Consider the following 21129-nt stretch of genomic DNA (forward strand, 5'->3'; position numbering starts at 1 on the left):
ATGAGTAGGAAATAAATTCCCGGATATAATGTCAGCCAGAAAACCCATCTGTGGTCTAACCCTATGACAAACAACCAGCAACAATTACAGTGACACCAGCACACAGCAGCTTGCCAAAGAACCAGATGCTCCGTCCAAGGGAGATCTTGCTCATCGCTACTCCTGTTCTGCTTTTGATATTCAGTAGGAGTGTGTTGGGCGGGGAAGGGAGAGTAACACAATAAATTGCAACCGTCTTGCAGTTTTTGTCTTCCACATTAAATTGGTAGTTATTATTATTATTATTATTATTATTATTATTATTATTATTATCCTTTATTTATATGGCGCCACAAGGGTTCCGCAGCGCCCAATTACAGAGTACATGAATAATCAAACCGGAAAACAGCAACTTACAGTTGATGACAGTATAGGACAAGTACAGGGTAAATAAACATAGTTACATCAGCAGATGACACTGGAATAAGTATCAGGTGGCAGAAGACTGCTGGAGTTGATGCAGTTGAAGATTATTAAAGTAAGAAAGGATAAGCACATGAGGGAAGAGGGCCCTGCTCGTGAGAGCTTACATTCTAAAGGGGAGGGGTAAACAGACAGGGGTGACACAGATGGGGTGGGTACATGGAGAGTGTAGAACAGAGGGTTAGGATGAGATTTTAGTTAATTGGAATGTATATGTGATATCACTTTATTGTATTGGAATTGATTGGTCAGGATAGAAACTCATCGATCTGTGAGCACTCATGGCTGGATGTTGCTAAATCTCCATCTGATGTTAAGGTGTGTACACACGGTAAGATATTTTCTTCCGATTCTGACTATATAGTCAGAATCGGAAGAAAAGATAGTGCAGATCGCAAGGTGACAGTCACCTTGCGATCCCGATCCGATGCCGATGTGCGGCCCCGCGCGGTCGGCATCGGCAGAAAAAATAGGCTGTGCAGGCAAGTCAATCCTGGCTATCTCTATAGAAGAGATAGTCAGGATTGACATCGCACATAGCCAGCATCGCAAGCACACTCATTATGTGCTTACGATACTGGCTAAGTGCCGACCCGGCCCCCTGTCGCACGGTGAGAATCGGATAAGTCCGAATCTCACCGTGTGTATGCACCCTTAAAGATTCAAATGTTACATTTTCAAAAGATTGAGCTGTGCTTAAGCAGGATTTCCAGTTTCTGGTAAGGTTAATTAATTGGCTTGTACGTACCATCCTGCATTTTTTACTAATGATATCCCTTAATCATGCAGTTTATTTTTCTTGAATATAGTCTCCATTCACGTCCTCCTTCTTGTTTAGGCTTCAGATGCATTTTGGAATACTGGATCGGTACAGCAACACTGGTTCTACATAGCAGCAGTAGTAGTAGCTGACTGCCAAGTTGTACTGTAGTGCAGAAGGCTCTTCCCACCAGGCATCAGAAATTGTGCTATTAAAACATGTACATAGATATGGGGATGAAATCTATTGGTTCCAGTGACCTCATACACACCATGGCCAATGGTCAGGGGCAGAGGTATTTCAGCTTCATTTTTGGATGCAGTAATTATCCTTTTATTTATATGGTGCTACCCGCAAGGAATCTACAGCACCTTCTACAAAATCCTGGAGGTGGGATGTGGTGATTGTTTGGGAAGAGAGGCAGCAGTCATTCACAGAGCAAGTGGGCGGGTGAGAGTGTGGAGGGAGTGGAGTTGGAAGAACATTGAATGAAGGCTTTAAAGCCGAGGTTCCCAAACTGTGTGCCGTGGCTCCCTGGGGTGCCTCGGGAGACTTGCAGGGGTGCCCTGGGTTGGTTGTCCAGGACCAATTCAAATTATTCATGGTCAATATAATAGGCAAAACCAGAGCTGGCGGCTGCCAGTCATAAAATATGTGGCCAAACAGAAGCAAATCTTGTCCCTCACCACACAACTGACCCTGAGGATGACATATAAACGCGATCTACTTGATTTCTCAATAAGAAATTTTTGGCCATGGGGTGCCGTGAAAAAAATTCTGATATTCTAGGGCGCCGTGATTCAAAAAAGTTTGGAAACCACTGCTTTAAAGTGAAGTTTCAATCAGAATCTGTAGTGGAAGGGGAGCCTTTTTAGGGCCTGGTGGAGAGGGGAGAAAAAGATGCACCATGCAGCAGCGTTGAGGATGGCTTGCTGTGGAGCACGGCTGAATTTGGAGAGGCCTCATAGGAGGAGAAGAAGAGGTAGTCCAGTCTAGAGATGACCAGTGAGTATATGAGGGTGTTCTTTGCCTCCAGGGTGAAAAAGGTTCTCATTCTGGAGTATTTTCAAAGGTTTTAGTTAAGGGACGATACGTGGCCTTTGAAGGAGAGGGATGAGTGGAGGATAATTCTTAGACAGTGGACCTGTTAGGTACAACGCATGGCAAGATATATAAAATGGAAGGGATCCGGTCTCTAGGTCTACCCCTATTGGTCGACAGTAACTAGGTCGACAGGATTTCTAGGTCGACATGTTCTAGGTCGACAGATCAAAAGGTCGACATGAGTTTTTCACTATTTTTTTTTCTTTTTCTCTAACCTTTTCATACTTAACCGTTCCAATCGTAGTCCACGTGGATTGTTATCTGTGCCGAGCGAAGCGAGGCACCTTGCCCGAAGCATGGCGAGCGGACACGGTGCACTAATTGGGGTTCCCGGTCACTCTACAAAGAAAACGACACCAAAAAAACATTAAAAACTCATGTCGACCCGTTGACCTAAGACCCTGTCGACCTAGTTACTGTCGACCAATAGTGGTCGACCTAGACACTGTCGACCTAATTACTATCTACCTTCCATACCACACCCAAAATGGAAAAGGTGAGAGAAGATGCTGTAGAACTGCTGGATCTCTACTGCTCACATCTTTACTCCCCCTATACAAAAGTACAATCACAGGTGTCATAACTTTGGTGTATAACAATAGAAGGTAAAGAATTACTTTTATTTCTATCGCTTTCAATTTGAATTAATACACTACTGCATACTAAAAAACATGACTATATTGGTTAAAACATCTTTTAAAACATGCACTTGTTCATGGGCATTCACAGGCTTGGAGGGAGTGGTATGCAACAACACCTACCTTCCCTCCAGGACATAGGCAAAGCCTCCCCCTCACCTGGGACAAGCACTCTCCCCACCCCCTCCCAGGATATTGACTATATGCCTCCACCCCTCCCACCAGGACATAGGTGGTAAAATTACTGCAAAAACATTTTGTTTATTTTTGTGGACAATACAATAGGTGTTTGGCAAAATTACCGCAAATCACGGTAATTTAATCGCGATAACGCATTTTCGGCAGTAATTGAATACCCCCTTCTGCCTCTTCCCTGGGAGCTGGCTGAGATGCATGGAAGATACACTGCTTAAGGAGGACCTTTTCCACCTGATGATGGCAGAACCATTAATTACATCTTGTTATGTAGGATGTTTTTTTTGTTTCTTTGTTTTAGTTTCCATGAATTTGTGTGGATTTTCTTTTTACTTTTTTTTTTTTTAAGGACTGTTTATTAAATGACTGCAAAAGATAGCTGACGGCAAAACTGGAGCAACTGGAAATAATGAATTGCATTAAAAATACATGATGTATTTGCTTTAGTACTATATTTTTAATTGTAAAATAAGCAATGCAAATGTTACTTTAATATCCCCATCTCCCCAATGTGTGTTCAGAGCGTGATAAGCAGGACAGAGCCAAAGAAAAAGTGCTCTTTAATTGTCGGATATATTTTCGAGCACAAAGCTCTCACATCAAAAATCAAACACAAATGTTCCCTACTAATCATATTTCATTGCATAGTCTAATCTCCACAAATCTGCACCGCTCTGGAAAGTTGTAGTCAGACCTCCGGTTATTTTTTTTGTAATTGCAAAATATGACAGTCATCTGCTCCTAGAGCATGTACCAGTGAACAGAGGACAGATTGGAAATGTTGATTGACGATGGATGGGGAAAATGAAGGGCGCTGTGCAAGATTAGAGGAAATGAAAGCGAAGAGTGGAGTGTTTGAGAAATGTACCAAATTATGTGAGGGGAGGGAAGCCAGATCCAATAGATGAATGTTGGGCAAGCACATAAGAGGTTTCATTTAACCCGCAGCTTGGCCTTTCCAGCCTCCATCCACTGGGTGCACAAATCATCTCTTTTTATATATCCCAGCTTTTTATGTAATCCGTTAGTACGTTACTTGAAGAGTATTTGTGTCAATTCAAGCATAAGCAGTTTAATGCAGCCATGATAAGAACAGACTGTTACTTGAATGGCGAATTAGGCTGTATTAAACCTAATTGGCTGTAATAGACCTAATTGGCTGCAAATCCCTACATATATGGACACAAAGTCAGCTGACCAAGCCAACATCTGACTGGGGACCATCAGATGTGTAATGGGATGGATGACGGATACAGTGATTGGATCTATGAGTATGTGTGTGTGTGTTCATCCTTTAACAGTGCTGATAAAGTTCTGTTTGTTGAACTATAATTCCAAATCTCTGGACCTCTTAGATTTTCCTGTATAGCCAAGTCTAATGGTGCTCTATCTACCCGATGTTTGGCCAAGATCACCGGTGTGTGACCATCTTTTGACTAATATGGGCTACCTACATACTGTACACATTCGGTGTGGAGAAAATATTTTCTGGGATGAACCAATATCTAAAAGAATATATTGTAAATAATAAAGTCTGCAGAAACCAGTATCTCTCGAACGGTTACGTATAATAGGGCGACATGCACATGGTCAAAAGGTAGACATGAGGTTTTTTTTGGCCACATTTTTCCTTCCAGCACGTGGAACCCCAACTAGTGCACTGTGTCCCCTCGCATGGCTCGCTTTGCTTGCTGTGCTACAGGCAAGGTGACTAGCTGCGCTCGGCACAGGTTACTATTCCCAGTCGTCCGTAAAGTATGAAAAAATTCTAAAAAGATGTGTCGACTGTTGTCATGTTGCCAATTTAATGTCGACCTATCATCCAGATTCCTCTTGAATTGGTCATGAAGTGCCTTAGTAATGGTGCTCATTCCTAGTGAATTGATTAGCTCCGTTCTCATGAGGCTGCCTTCGCTCATGTCAGCAATAGGGGAACCTTAAAAATCATATAAATACGAAACGTGTAGACTTTAAAAGTAAGCTAAATGGGAAATCCATGCTAGTGTATTCTTGTGGCCATTAGTTACAAACAGCTTTGCATTGGATGCAGCTGTATCTGTACAACATGTATAATCAACTTAAATAAACTGCTAGGAAGATACAGTTCTAAAGATGGAGATTTGCCTTTTATTCATCTTTTTGTGCAAGTTAACTTTAAAGATAATTAACACTGTGCCATCATGTGCAGATATTTGGACAAATGCCTCACACAAAGCAATGTGTGCGTTTGTGTGCAGCACAGTTGGTGTAATGGTTAGCATTACTGCTTCATAGCACTGAGGTTGTGAGTTTGATTCCCACCATTGCCCTAGCTATGGGACGTTTTATATATTCTCCCTGTGCTTGCGTGGGGTTCCTTCGGGTACTCCGGTTTCCTCCCACAATCCAAATATATACTAGTAGGCTAATTGGCTCCTGACAAACAATTAACCCGCGTGTGTGTGTGTGTGTGTGTGTGTGTGTGTGTATTCATGTAGTAGGGAAAGTAGATTGTAAGCTCCTCTGAGGCAGGAACTGAGAAGGCTATGTAAAGAATGTTCTATGTAAAGCTCTGCAGAATATGTATGCTCTATATAATGTAATGAGAGAGCTCATATTTACTTATGTAATAGACATTACACTATGTGTGGAACGCCCCCTTTAAATTCTCATAGACTTTGCTGGTAAGAATGTGCATAAGTAGGAAATAACAGTTTGCAGTCCCATATCCTATTAACAGTGATGGGGGAAGACTTGTTGTTCTGCAGACACAGCAGGAATGACAGACCAGGGTCAAGTTCTCGATCCTACTTGAAAAGGAATAGGGAGCGGAGAGTAGGAGAGTGGGTGGACATTTGTTATCTGGCCGCAACAACTGTTTTTTTTGTTTTTTTGTTTTTTTTTTTCCCCTGAGCTGTTTGTTTCCACACTATACTCTGCATTGTTATTGTGTGTCTGGTTTAAGTTTTGACAACAATAGTGATAAGGAGATCTATATGGATGGGCTTGTAGAATAGAGTTCATAGCTATCAAAGGATTACTAAAAACCTGAATTAATACACTTTGTATGTTTTTGCTGTTTGGACAATATTTACCAAGACACACATTAACGGTGGTACAGCGGTTTGAGATGTGACCCTGAATACTATCTGTGTGCGTTGTTTGTATGTTCTCCACAATGCGTTCTGAAGACCAGAACACAAATCTAGTGCTACCACCTACTAAATACCCCTTTCACACCGCACAAATAACACGGTATCGACCCGGTATATTGTCGGGTCAACAAGGGTCGCTTTGCGGTGTGAAAGGGCCCATGGTGAATTTCCAGGTGCCTGACCCGGTAATTCAATCCGGGAATAAAGCAGTGTTATTCTCGAGTTGAATACCGGGTCGGGGCAGTGTGAACTGGTTGCCGGGTCAATGCGACCTGTGACCCGTTCACTACATAGGGAGAGGATGTAGGGAGAGGCGGCGCGGAGATGAGCTTATCTCCCAGCGCCGCCTCCAATTGCAGCTCCGCCTCCCATTGCTATGGCAACACGACGCAGCATATTGCCGGGTCAGGGAGCCAGTTGTTAAGGACCCATTTCCAATTACCGGGTGGGACCTGGCTTTTGCGATGTGAAAGGGGTATAATTGATGGTTCATAGTTTGTATGGCATCTAGTATCCAACACAATTACATGTGTTATGCTAAAACATAACACCTGCAATAAACACCAGTGGGTATGAGACAATAATTGTACATAACTACACAGAACTCTAGAACATGTTGCTGAATAGTGTATATCGTGTGGATCAAACCTGATTATATTGCTAGCATCCTGTATTATGCTAATGAAGGACAAAGCATGATCATTCATTAATAGCGTTCCAGTGTGTACGGCCGATATGGGCTAATGAGCATTCGTTCGATGTCGCTCAAGTGTGTACCCAGCTTTAAATCAACCAATCGGCAGCTCTGTATAATTTTATAGTATGCAAATTATAGATGTTACTTCAGTGCTGATTGGTTGCCATGGGCAACTTCTCCACTGGCTGGCTTCTCCGCTCTTACCACTGCGTAGTAAATGTCCCCCTTTGTGTTCAAGCAACTGAAATGTTTGCAACTAAATTAGGTTATGTTTAGACTTGCTGTAAACGGTGGGAAAATGCATATACGATAATGAGATACTTAGGTTTGTATTGATTATTATTTTGTATATAATCAACCTGTTAAATGTTTTGCTTGATTTTGGTTTGTGCACACATTTTTTTGCTATCATTTTACCATTTACATACTGTAGTTGTCATTTTGTCACTTGCCAGTAGAAACCTGACTATGCCTCTGCAGAAATGCACTTTTTTCCCATCAATCTTAATTGATTCTTTGCCAGCTTAGCATTTGATCTCCTTCATTGATCTTTGTAGATCTTTTAAACAAGTTGTCATTTGTCCTTTGTCCATTGTATATTTGAAGGCTAAACCGTGTTGAGGAAGGCATGGCTACACATCAATGGGATCATAATCCTGTTCACCCATAGCCGCTTATCTAAAGGAAGAATTAATCAACCTCTCCTCAAGGCCGCTACCAGCATTTGTGTAGGCTGAGTAACTGAGCTGTACACAGATCCTATAGGCTGGATGTAAAAGTCCTGTTCTGTTTTGTCAACACTACATTACCTATTTCTTCTTTAGCTATTCTAAAAGTTACCTACTGTCTTAATACAATATAGAGATGTGCACAATAGCAGTGGAATATAGCGCAAATTTGGTTGTATAGCGGACGTTCTGCTTTTACTTCCTCACTGTATTTGCAGCTTCACTTGGGGAATTCAATTGAGCTTCGCGCCCCCTGCTGGCCATCTATAGTTATGGACGTCTATCGGAACAATTCAATTGTTGCTCTGATCAGACGTCCATTAGCACTGAACGCAGCTGAAAGCATCGGGTTTAGCCACGCAAAGCCTGTGTAAAAAAAAATGTGTGTGCCGCAGCTATTGGGCGTCTGATCAGGGCAGCAACTGAAATGCTCTGATAGATGTCCATTACTGTAGACTGCCAGCAGGGGGGGCGTGTGGCACAACTGAATTACCCCACTGAATTTATAGACTTGGAATGGATAGAGACCCCAGTTGCTGTTATCATTCCGCTGTATGATGTGGATGGGGTAGGACTGGGAACAGTTCAGGTGAAATTCTGCTGGTGAAACATGGTATAAGATGACTATTTCACACAGCAGTTTTTTAACTCTAACTTATTTTATAGTGAAATTATTTGTATTTCTTTTAGATATCCAATTTTTTTTATTAATATTTTATTTTAGTGACTTAAAATGTAGTTTTTCCATCTTTCGAATACAGGTTGAGTATCCCTTATCCAAAATGCTTGGGACCAGAAGTATTTTGGATATGGGATTTTTCCGTATTTTGGAATAATTGCATACCATAATGAGATATTATGGCGAAGGGACCCAAGTCTAAGAACAGAATGCATTTGTGTTTCATATACACCTTATATACACAGCCTGAAGGTTATTTTAGCCAATATTTTTTATAACTTTGTGCATTAAACAAAGTGTGTCTACATTCACACAATTCATTTATGTGTCATATACACCTTATACACACAGCCTGAAGGTCTTATAATACAATATTTTTAATAACTGTGTATTACACAAAGTTTGTGTACATTGAGCTATCAGAAAACAAAGGTTTCGCTATCTCACACTCACTCAAAAAATTCCATATTTCGGAATATTCCGTATTTCGGAATATTTGGATATGGGATACTCAACCTGTACATTGTTTTGAAATTGCTGATTTTACCCACACTAATTCAACGTAGTCCAAGTGCTGGGTACCCCTGCTTGTCAGCCTAAGTAATTAACCGTCCAGTGTAGTAAATGATAGCCATCTTCTGATTGAATGGCATCAGACTCTGTAGTAATTAGTAACCTTGCAACAGATCCCTTCTTTCTCTGATGTTCAGATGATCCGAGAGGCTAGCTAGCAGATTTCCCAATCAGTTTAAGTACTGAAAATGTCATTCATTGTGTCAATATTTAGGTTCCACTATAGGAACAAACTGGAAAGTACTGCAGGTAGGGAGGCCAATCCCGGGATCCGGATTTGCGGGATCCGGGGATTTAGGGAAAAAACCCCATCCTGGATTCAATCCTAGGATTGGAAGCTCCAATCCCGGGGATTGCGGGATTTAGCTGCCCCATTGTTTTTTGATTTTTTTTTTAATACAGCGTTGGCCGTCCTCAGGAGACTCAGACCCTGCCTGGCTCCCCCTGCTCCCGGCAGTGTGTACTGTGCAGCGTGACATTATGTCAGAGGTCACGCTGCACAGTCTATCATTAAACCCAGGCCGCACCTCGCCGCCCGCAAGCCCTCCCACCCACGATGGTGAGTATGACACCTTCTGACCGGACCGCACTTCACAACCCACGAGCCTGGCTCTTTCCATCGAAGGTGAGTATTTTGTGTAGGCTGGGCAGGGGTGGGCGGGTTTTCAAAGCAATCCCGGGAATCCCAGGATTTACCTTTTTTCAGTCCCAATACCCGCGATTGAAAAAAAGGCCCGGGATTGGCCTCCCTTGCTGCACGGTGTGCTGGCACTATGTAAAGGACTCTTTAAATAGTAAGTAAGAGCCTATACCAGGCTTTTTCAACCAGTGTGCCGTGACCAGTTGCAAGGTGTGCCGCGGAGCCAGAGCAGCTTCCTGCACCTTCAGAGTGAACTGTTGACCTGGGCTCTTCTTAGAGGATCAGTCGTGCTCAGACCGTGACCTATGCCTTGAAGATGCGGCGGTGTGATATCATAGGTCACGGACGCTGCGTCTCACCACCCAGCCAACCCACCCGCCTGCATACACATCTTCCAGTTCCTGCCTGCATACACAGCTTTCCTTGCTCACCCACATCCACACCTGCCCGATCGCCCGCTGCTCAGTATTCGCAGCACTCCACTATGAACAACTCCCGCCACTGAGAGACAGGGAGGAGGACAGCTGACCGGAAGGGGCTAATATTTGTTATTTTATTTCTCCTGTGGGGAACTATAGGATTTATGAGGGGAGAATAATGATTTATGGGGGGAAGAATGTGAATAATTCATGTGGGGAGCAATAGGATTTATGTGAGGAGAAATGTGATTGATTTATGTGTGAGCAATATGAGATTTATGTGGGGAGCAATGTAATTGTTTTTTCTGTGTAGGCCAATGTATGTGTGTTGCTCTTTTAACTGTGAGGGCCAATGTGTGTTTTTTGTTTTTTTTTCTGTGGGGAACTGATGGTGTGCCTTGGCAATTTTAAAATATTGTCTGGTGTGCCGCGAGTAAAAAAAAGGTTGAAAATCACTGGCCTATACCATGTAGTACAGGGCTTGCCAAACCAGTCCTCGAGATCTACCAACAGTTCACATTTTCCTGACCACCTAGCTGGTGCACAGGTGTCGTCATTACTAATTAAGATGGGCTGCATTCATTCCTATCTGACTATTCTATAGCTCTCCAGGAGGCCTCGAAAACCTGAACTGTTGGTAGATCTCGAGGACCGGTTTGGCCAGTCCTGGTGTAGTAAAATGATTTGAAAAAAAAATCCTATTGAATAATATTTAATCTTGAGGTTACTTATTTTAATGACCATTCTTGTTGTGGTTGGCTGATATTGCCAAGTTAAAAAAAAAAAAAAATAATAATTTCAAAGATTCTTATTTCAAAAAGTGATTGTTGATAGATAAACAATGGGGTAAAATTTATTAAGGTGGGAGTTTTTAGAACTGGTGATGTTGCCCATAGCAACCAATCAGATTCTATCTATTATCTTCTAGAAGCAGCTAGATAAATGTTAAGTAGTATCTGCTTGCTATGGGCAACATCGCCAGTTCTAAAAACAAAACAAAAAAACTCCTCCCACCTTTAGTATATTTACCCCAATGTCTTTTCCCACTCCCATTGTTAAAGTACACCTGTTCAACTCCACAACATCATGTATAGAAGAATGTAAGATATAGAGGTTGCTGTTATTTGTCATTCTTATGTATAGGTTATGAGCAAATATAGGGTTACATTAGGCAAAAGGAGGTAAGAATTGAGTTAAAAACAATGACAGAATTTGGCGTGTGTAGAGTTTTTTCAATATATGGCTTATTACTGAATATGGTACATTACTCTATTTTCGTTTTAGATTGACAACTTTTTTGATGCAGTTTTTTTCCCCACTTCTGCACCTGTAGCGTGTCATTGAACCCTTTCAATAGCATAACGTTTTAAATGCAGTTTAATCCTTGTGTTTTAGCTGAAAGTTACTTGATCTGCAGTGTTTTGAAAGAAAATGTGTGTGTACAGTATATATGTGTGTACGTACACACGCGCACACACTGTTTCTTTTGAAGAACATGTTATAGTCAGTCTCCTTTACAGCAGGCTGTTCTTCTTTCTCTTTACTTGGACCCTAGGGAATGTGAAGTCTGCTTTCTCAAAACCATAAAGTTGCTTTAATGTATGTAAGAAAGAGCCAGTTGCCCATTATGCAAAATGTGACCATCTTCAAACCATTTAGTTTTCACCATTGTAGTGGCTTTCCTGTGGAAGAGATTGATGGAAATGCCTCGTTGATTGGTGATCAATATACAGATATTTCTCTCTCTCTAGTTTTTAGTTGCGTCAGTTGTTGACCTTCGTGCTCTCTTGATCAGTAGCTTGTGTCCGTGTGTACAGTGCTGAAACTTGTGCTGTTACCCTCTATCACATTGCTCATAGACACAAGAAGTACTCAGACTTGCCACCATTGAAGATATGTAGAATCTTGTATGCTCATTATTTTTTTTTATTTTTTTTTAACACTGTTGTCTCTTATGTCTTATGTACACTCTGTTTCTGCTCACACATTTTGTGGTGTAGAACAAAGTAACAATTACAGTTCTTTTGCTACAATTAACTTTATATGGGCATGAGCAACTTGCATACTTACTGGCTTTGTTTTATTATGGCCTTAATGATTACATCACAAAACACAAAGAGCAATTATTTAGCTGCTTGTAGAAAACATCTACAGTACATAACTCTTCCAAGTGAAACTAATACAGACAGAAATACAGTTCTGATTTAGTTAAAGTGCAACTCATTGATGCCCCTCACAGCCGGGTCAGACCCCGTTCACACCGCAGACTAGACTATGCACATTGGCGGATAGACCCCTTTCAGACTGCACTTGTGTGCAGTCTCTGTTCTGCCGGCGCTTGGCGATGACATCCAATTCCCAGGTCCCTCGACCTGGGTTGATTTTCAAGGACCCTTTCCACCAAGCCACAACCTGGTTAGATCTGGCAATAACCTGGGATATAGCGGCAGTGGAAAGGGGTTATGAATAAATAGGTTGTTGGGCTTGTTGGTCATTTGCATGGGCACTTGGGCAAGCAACGTTAGCAAAATGCTCAATGGCAGTGTTCTTCTGTTTTTCCTGTGCAGATGTGATTTAAATGGCTGAGTGAAAAGCCCCTGCAATCATTATAGGAAACAATGATCCCTTTTTAATTCCTTTTTTGAGCACTGTACAATGTGTTTGGGCTCGGCTATGAAAAATGTGTGAACTCTACTGGACACATTGTTGACTGCTAGTCACAATATTGTGGACATTATGTATACAATGCTTGCATGCATAATGATAGAAGATTTTATGGAGCAGACTCTGTTAGCCTCAAGGTTTACTTCTGCCTGAGTAGTTCAATTAGCTGTTCATACCCAGCGCTATAAGCTCCAGAGGGTGCACTTATCACAGACTTCTCTGTACTCTCTGGGGATTAACATACAGCATAACCCATAGATACCTGCACTTAACACGGAATCTATGGGTTAATTCATGTTACCTATGGGTCTTCTGCGATGGGGAAATTCAGAAAAGTTAAATAGTCCGAAGCTTTACCTGTGTGGTAGATGCCGCTGGTTATTGAATCTGCCCCTAGGTTGGCTTAAGCAGCATTTCATATTTCTATGCCATCTCTAAACCTACTGCTTTCACATCATAAACCCGGTAACAACCCGGTATTTTGTACCTGGGTCCGACCCAGTATTTTGTACCCGAGTCCGACCCAGGTCAGACCCTTTCACACTGCACTTTCGACCCGGGTTATTCCTGGGTTGGCCCCTTTCACACTTGACCTGGGTCAGCCCTGTAAACACTATTGATGTAATTTAAAATGGACTTTTTGACACCGGAACATCCAATCGGCTCCTTTTTTTTTTTTGGAGTCCCAGGTTGAACAAGCCGGGTAAGGCCTTAAACACTTCACATTGAACTGGGTCGGACCAGTGTATAACTCTGCTTTTTACCCAGGTTGAAATGTTGGGTTGCTCGACTCAGAATATTTTAGTGACGCTTTCACACTGCACTTCGCCCCGGGTCGTCCCTGCAATATCCCCAGTTATTTTGGCGATGTGAAAGGGGTATAAGTAACGAGAAAAAAAACAATCTGGCCAAGAGGAGACAGCCACAGTCTACTGCACTTGTCCAGTATTCTGTTTTCTTCGTCTGTACAGTGGCTGTAGTTCTCATTTGCAGTAGTTACCTCTATGGTTTGTAAATTAAGATTTAGTGGCTGTAAATATTTAACACATAACAGTTAGTTAATGTGACATTCATAGATACAAATGCCCAGCAGCACTACCGTATTCCGAGAATCATTTTCAAGTATAAAATCTCTGTTGGCTTAAATCTTATAGGAAATGGAGATGTAGTGGAGTAGCTTTTGCCTCTCTTCCCATTGCAAGTTCAATACGATTTGTCTCTCTAAACCACCTTCCTTGTGACTACTGCCATTTAGTTAGTGCCTTCTTCCCGATTTGCATTTTTCATATTTTGTTGCCTCACAACTTGGAATTAAAATGGATGGTTTGTAGGTTTGCATCATTTCATTCACAGAACATGCCTACAACTTTTAAGATTTTTTTTATTTTTTTTATTGTGAAGCAAACAACAAATAGGACAAAATAACAAAAGACTTCAGCCCGCATAACTATTCAACTCCCTAAAGTCAGTACTTTTGTAGAGCTACCTTTTGCGACAATTACAGCTGCAAGCCGCTTTGGATAAGTCTCTATGAGCTTGCCACATCTTGACACTGAGATTTTTGCCCATTCCTCAAGGCAAAACTGCTCCAGCTCCTTCATGTTGGATGGTTTTTGCTTGTGAACCGCAATCCTCAAGTCTGACCACAGATTCTTAATTGGATTGATATCTGGGCTTTGACTAGGCCATTCCAACACACTTAAATGTTTCCCTTTAAACCACTCGAGTATTGCTTTAGCAGTATGCTTCGGGTCATTGTCCTGCTGGAAGGTGAACCTCCGTCCCAGTCTCAAATCACAGGCAGACTGAAACAGGTTTTGCTCAAGAATATCCCTGTATTTAGCAGCATCCATCTTTCCCTCAACTCGAAACAGCTTACCAGTCCCTGCTGCTGAAAAACATCCCCACAGCATGATACTGCCACCACCATGTTTCACTGTGGGGATGGTGTTCTTGGGGTGTTGGGATGTGTTGGGTTTGCGCCAGACATAGCGTTTTTCCTTGGGTGCCGAAAAGTTCAATTTTGGTCTCATCTGGCCAGAGCACCTTTCTCGGTACATTTTGGGAGTCGTCCACATGCCTTTTGGCAAACTCAAAACGTGCCTTCTTATTTTTAACACTAAGTAATGGCTTTTTTCTGGCCACTCTTCCATAAAGCCCAGCTCTATAGAGTGTACAGCTTATTGTGGTCACATGCGCAAATACACCAGTCTCTGCTGTGGAACTCTGAAGCTCCTTCAGGGTTACCTTTTGGTCTCTGTGCTGCCTCTCTGATTAATGCCCTCCTTGCCCTGTCTGTGAGTTTTGGTGGCCAGCCCTTTCTTGGCAGGTTTGTTGTGGTACCATGTTCTTTCCATTTGAAGATGATGGATTTGATGGTGCTCCAGGGGAATCCTCAAAGATTTGGATATATTTTTTATAACCCAACCCGACTTGTACTTCTCAACAACTTTGTCCCTGACTTGTTTGGAGAGCCCCTTGGTCTTCATGGTGTGATGCCTCTTGCTTAGTGGTGTTGCAGCCTCTGGGGCCTTTCAGAAAAGGTTTGTTTATACTGACAGATCATGTGACACTTAGAAATCACACAGGTGGACTTCATTTCACTAATTATGTGACTTCTGAAGGTACTTGGTTGCATCAGAACTTTTTAGGGGCTTCATAGCAAAGGGGGTGAATATATATGCACAGTGCCAATTTTCACATTTTTTTAATTAAAATAATGTTTTATATACATTTTTCTCATTTCACTTCACCGACTATTTTGTGCAGATCCATAACATAAAATTCAGATAAAAACATTTAAATTACAGGTTGTAATATAACAAAATAGGTAAAAAGCCAAAGGGGTTGAATACTTTAGCAAGGCACTATAGTTGGAAAGAACCTCTATAAATCTAGCATCTATTCATATTTTCCTCTTGCAGAAAGATAGTTCTGTTTAGTGTTATTTGATGTGTCCATTATAACATTTGGTGACCTCTCTGCACTTGTCTGAAAGTGTAAAGGGCCCGCTACAGACTGGGAGACCTGCCGCCGAGCTGCCCGACCGCCTATACGGCAGACGGGCGACCCGGCGGCGGGGGCAGGTGACTGGGTGAGTGAAGTTTCTAAACTGCCCCAGTCACCCGGCGCCATAGCAATGCATCTCGTCCATATTGGCCTGCATGCATAAGCGACGGGGCACTAACGATGAACGAGCGCGGCGCCGCGCATCATTCATCGTTGGTGCCTACACACTGCACGATATGAATGAGTTCGAGAACGTTCATATCGTGCAGTGTTATCTGCCAGTGTGTAGGGCCCTTAATCTTTTCGGTTGCTGTGAATGGGGCTTGCATTGTAACACCTAAAACGGTAAAATAAATCAAATTTGAATTTCCAATAAAGGGTTTTGTTTGTGTCCTCTTAATTGTCAGCAGGTTTGGATTGCCTCTGGCTGTAGCGATTCTGGTCTTTGTTATGTTGTAGCTAGAAAGTGTGACTATTTGTCATCTTTAACGGATCCTCCTCTTTTGAAAGACGTGTCTTGAAGGGGCCAATTCAATTGTTTTGCGTGGCCGCCACTAGAGGGTGTCCAACTGCAGCAATTCAATTGTTCTGCTGTTCAGGCAGCCACGGAGCTCACATTTTTTTTTTTTCTCGCAGCCTCCTGAGGTGCGAGAAAAGTGTGCAGAATCGGCACTTTGGGTGTCCAAACTGGAGTTTGGATGGCCAAAGCAGGGAGTTTTGACTGTTTCAGGCGGCTAAACCTGGTCTGTTTGGGGGGGACATGCGCAATATCCATGGGCATCCAAACACAATTGAACAGTGATAATTGTTTAGGCGTCTAAACAGTCCCGTTTAGACAGGATTTTTAGATGCCCAAAACAATTGAATCTGACCCAAATAGTGATATACAGTAAATTACAACTTTAAAAAAGTTGCTGAAAATGAACTTGATATACAACTAACTAACTATAATATAATCTCTCTTTAAATAGCCCATAGGAGAAGAGTAGAAATGTTTTAGCATACATTGAAGTTGCTGTCAGGACTTTTCTTAGATCTGCAACCTACATTAGTGGAAAAGATCATATACAACATAATCAATGGGCAGTGATAAAGTATTTACTGATTTAAGAATCCTTACAATACAAATATTTATAATTTTCTTTCTTGTTATATATATATAGCGCACAATTTCTGCAGCGCTTTACAGAGAATATTTCCAGTCCCTGTCCCCGGGGATTTTACAATTTATATTCCCTATTACATGGAGACACATATGCATTAGGGTTACATTTTGTCATAAGCCAGTTCACCTACCAGTATATTTTGGGAGGAAACAGGAGTACCTGGAAGAAATACACGCAAGGGTTGAGAGAACATGCAAACATTGCACAAATGAGCCATGATTCATGACCATTTACAACAATATTCAATCCGCAGGGATAAATTATTACTGATTAAGAATCATTACAACTACTTCCACTCCTGTAGATCCACCTTTATGAATGTCCTCCTCCTTATAAGTGCAATAGTGGGGATCCGTTTCGCCTTTTGCTTGCCTGCTACGACTTCCAGTTGCATGGGGGGAATTCAGTTGTTTACGCCGATGGCTGTAACTGCCCGACAAAGCAATTCAATTGTTGGTGATGGGCAGATATGTGCAAAGTAAGACCCGTTTGGGCACCCAAATGTCATAATTTGTGTCACGCCCAGAACTTTAGTTGGGTTTAGCCATTTTATGTGGCTAAACCCAGCACTGCAGGGCGCAATCAGTGTGTTAACCCCCCCCCCCCACCCCCCCAAAAAAAATCTCACATAACGATCTCCCATAACTTTAGACTGCGATTAGGCATGCATAATCTATTGAATCCCCCACCCTCACCCATGTGTTTAATACAGCAGCCTGCGACATCAGCACACCACCGAGAGTACATAGCATTATTCAAACTCCTTCAAGTTAATAATTAAGTTGGGGCAGCACCTAATGTTCCTGTCCAATCATATGTTGCATGGACATAAGTTTTTGAACGTTTAAGTAGCACTACAAGGTCTCTGTAGAGTAGCTGACTTGTGCGGTGGTAGAAGTAAAGCATTTGGGCTGGGAAGCAGCAGTATACTTGTTACAGTGGTCAGATGAGGGGGTCCCGTGATTTTTCTATGTTGGTGGAAGACATTTTTGGGTATCTGTACAAAGTTCTTTTGTAAATTTAAAGAACTACATTGGGTGATATTTTAGAAAAGTCCTGTAGTTGAATGTGTAACTTATTTAAAAATGTCTTTATTGAATGCATATATTTTATACCATATTCTATTAAAATGCTTTTTATATAGGATGTAAAAATTTACTTTTAGAAAACTTTATTTTTAGTCCTTTTTTAATTAGGTGTTTTTTTTGTGATATCTTATTAAAAGTATATTTTATTTTTTGCAGTCGTTTTCAGATGGGATAATTTTTTTCCATTTTTTTTAAAATAAATTGGGGCTGATGCATACTTGGAAGTACAGGTGTACATTGGTCAAGAGACTTGCACAGAAAAGTGCCTCCTCATCCATATGCAAGGCTGTATACATCTTTAGATGTGCCCGCATCTGTGTCTATAGCATAAGAGTTTGGTATACGAGGAGTCATAATCAAGTACTTGCATCTGCTCTGTGGTAGATTCGGAAAGGTCAAAACATGCCATTACGTTCAGGTGGCATTGTGTGAGCATGTCTTAATTAAACTCTTCCTACTTGAGAACGCATCATCATATCCCAGTGCCGCCTCTTCAAAGTTAAGTGTAGATGCAATCAATGCTTAGGACATTGTATTGTCCATAATCTCCTGTTTGTGTGCATGTGTGGTGCCAGTTCACACAGGGTACGCAGACACGTGTACCTATGTTTTGGACCTATAGGGGTATATTTACTAAAGGTCGGTTTTCATCAATGCCAAAATGTTTATCTACGTTGACTTTCAGGGGCTAAAACACACACTTACTTACGAACAGATAAAGAAATGTATCCTCTGTGGCTGCTGCGGGGCACCTGAATGGCACAACAATTGAATTACTGTCATCTTGTGCCAGTTAGTGGTGGCCGCGAGAAAAACAATTGAATTCCGCCCCCCTTTGTGTCATGCGGTGTGACCCTGTTTTAATGGTTTATTTGTCTGAATAACTCGTTGATCACAAATATATTTTTGACACTGAAGAATTATCTTTGCTGTATCCCCTTTTACTCTGGTCTGCTCTCGGCTCCATACTCTGCCGTGTAGCACAGCTACTGTGTTATCAGCACTTTAACAGTGAGTGTGGAAAAGTGAGTGGAGTGGGTTCAGAGGTTTATTTTTGCTTTTAGGTTCCACAATTGAGAAAAAAGTGACGTGAAAGGCTCTCCGTGAAATAATTTCAATTAGCAAGCCATTTCTTTTCCCTGCTTTACATAGCCCCATATACTTCTGACATTGACGAGTCTAATGTATTTGCCTGAGTCTAGTTCAAATCTATGGTTCTCTCAGAGCAGAGACCTCCTCCCTCTCAGTGTTCATTGCAAAGTATTTCCGTACTTGGAGCCTTTTAAAATGTCTGTACTCTCTATTTAGCAGTGAAAAGGGCATTGCCTTTAGAGAGTGGTGCATAATGAGTTTATACTGGTCTTGTATTGCCGATCATATGTCACTTTATGTATCTGCAAGCCTAGAATTGATGTATGACTCATTCAGGCTCATGCCGTAGTTACACCATTAAACTGGACATATAACCCATAAAACTTAGCAACCAGTATACATAGTTTCCTCATTAGCCGTGGTCTGACCATGATGTTCATTCTAAAATTGTGCCTAATCTAAAACCAATATTTCTGCTGGGTCAGTTTAGGAGGCAGTAAATCTATAATTGAGTGTTTTGTTGGTCTGTGAGGAATCAAACTAGCCAATATAAAATTCTGGGATTATATAAGCGTATACATATCTCATTGTAGTGGGCAAAAATGTTATGTTACGGTTCGTGTCAGAGTATTGCAACTGCTCTTCATGTAATCCCGGAAATTGAATAGTGAGCCTGAAAAATATAGGTTGCTTCATTGTATGGAGAACAGATACACATATTGGGTGGGGTTGGTGGAGAATTAATGAAGTCAGTTTTGTGGAAGTATCTCGCCTGTTTTCATACTGCGCGTGTTCTTGAATTAAACATGTGCAATGCATGGAGTCAATTGCCTAGGGGCATATTCAGTAAGCCGCAATGTTTACCCCACGGCTAATTACTGCACGCCTTGGGGAAAGGCTATTCAGTTAAATTAAGATTTTTTTTCCCTGCGCTGAAAATCTGGGATTAATGCAGGAAACACACTGATTCCGTGTAGACTGAAATTGTCAGGAAAAGTGTGGGTTAATCCCTGCTAATTGAATCAGCCTGGCACGGTAAATAGCTAATTGAATATGCCCCAGAGTCTTTTACAACTCTGTTGTATCTCAACATACGGGCAAAGAGGTCTAACAGGGCTTGGTTCACTGGGGTGTGTAAACTTGTTTCTAGATTGTTCTTTTACATCAGGGATACTTATGATACTTCTTACTACTTAATCTTAAAAACATGCGTGTCCAGTGGCAAGAGTTGGGACCAGTGGCGGCTCCAGAGGTTGGTCTGCATCGCAGTCCAAATTTCAAATAGGGAAGCCACACCTGCTGCCAGTGAGTCAGTTTGGGATTGCAGTTGGTGTGGCTCCCCTATTTGAAATTTGGACCACCTGTGGAGATGCCACTGGTGGGTACTGCTTTAATAAAGGTCACTTACAGTGGATCCATCAGTCACAAGGGAAGACAGCCATGTGGTGGGTTGAACAAAAATTCAACTCACTACTTCAGTAGGAGCTAGCACCATAACAGATGCACGAGGCGCTGTGTGATGCTGCTTGCTCCACAATGTGAAGGTGATGGTTGAACTGTTAAACTGTAGACTCCGTTTGCGAGTGTAAGAACGGTCAGTGCCCAAGACCTGCAGCTATTGAATTCGACAGCTGCAGATGTCATTGCCCCATTGACGCCCACTGTGGTGGCTGCTGCCTCTGGGATTCGCACTGGAGATCTCGCAATTATAGTGAGACCTTGCACATGCGGACTGGAGCAGGCTGGAGGTGAGACCCAGCTCATCAGCACTAGGCTGATGTGCTGTGTGCGCTGGCATTGCCGGGGGTGGGGAGGGGATGGGTTGGTGTTCTTGCATCTTGTTGCTATTGCTTCCTGCTTCACCTAGGTAAAGAGGAAAACAGGAAGTTTTATACCAACAATCCGCTCCTAACTGCCAGTTTACAGGCTATGGGGGTATTCAATTAGTGCCGTTTTTCCGACCAGTCGAAAAAACTCCACTTTTCGCCCATTTTTAGGTCGCATTAAATGTCCATGCCGTTTTTTCGACTGGTTAAAAAATCCGGCACAGTCTAAAACCACGTGTATCGGCGAATTTGTCA

General features: G+C 41.9%; 1 protein-coding gene across 8 annotated transcripts in view; it reads left to right on the forward strand.

Moving 5' to 3' along the window:
• Nucleotides 1-21129, forward strand: part of RBMS1 (RNA binding motif single stranded interacting protein 1) — a 621011-nt gene that overhangs the window by 398860 nt on the left and 201022 nt on the right. The gene's annotated exons all lie outside the window — the stretch shown is intronic.

The sequence above is a fragment of the Pseudophryne corroboree genome, chromosome 7, assembly GCF_028390025.1.
Source record: "Pseudophryne corroboree isolate aPseCor3 chromosome 7, aPseCor3.hap2, whole genome shotgun sequence".
In the NCBI taxonomy this organism is placed as follows: Eukaryota; Metazoa; Chordata; class Amphibia; order Anura; family Myobatrachidae; genus Pseudophryne; species Pseudophryne corroboree.